Below are 656 nucleotides of genomic sequence, written 5' to 3'. Positions count from 1 at the left end.
GGGCCTCAACCATGACCCCCCTCCTCTGTCCTCCTCCCGCTCTATCCCAGTCCCCCTTCCCTTCTCCCCTTCTCCCAACTGCTCCTCAACATCTGAGAATGTAAAAGAATAATAATAATAATAATAAATAATAATAAATAAATTTTTAAAACAAAGTTAAGGTAGAATTTGCATACAAAACCGTCTGAACTTGATGATGTGTGTGTTTTAGGGTAGGGAGTGGTAGATTTTCGTTAGAGATTCACCAATTTTAATCATTATAGGACTGTTAAGATTTTCTATATTTCCTTGAGTCAGTTTTGTTAATTTACATTTTTCTATAAAATTGTCCATTTTATCTACATTTTCAAATGTATTGGCATGTTTTTTATTACAATCTCTTATAATTGTTAAATCTTTACTCTTTCTATTAAATAAATCTTTCTCTTCTTTGAGGTTATGACAATATTTTCAGATATTATTCTCTAAAAATTTTATTGTTTTAATATTCTCTTTCAGATTTTCAAATAACCTGGAATTGATTTTTGTGTGTGATGTAAAGCGGAGGTTAAATTTTCTATGTTTTTGTTTTCCAAAATGGTCATCAAATTGTCTAAACATTCTATTGAAAAGACTGTCCTTTCTCTATTTTACAGCTCTTCAATATCACCTTTGCT

This window comes from Galeopterus variegatus, unplaced genomic scaffold, assembly GCF_000696425.1.
Source record: "Galeopterus variegatus unplaced genomic scaffold, G_variegatus-3.0.2 Scaffold2069, whole genome shotgun sequence".
NCBI classification, from domain to species: domain Eukaryota; kingdom Metazoa; phylum Chordata; class Mammalia; order Dermoptera; family Cynocephalidae; genus Galeopterus; species Galeopterus variegatus.
Note: the sequence above shows the minus strand (reverse complement) of the source record.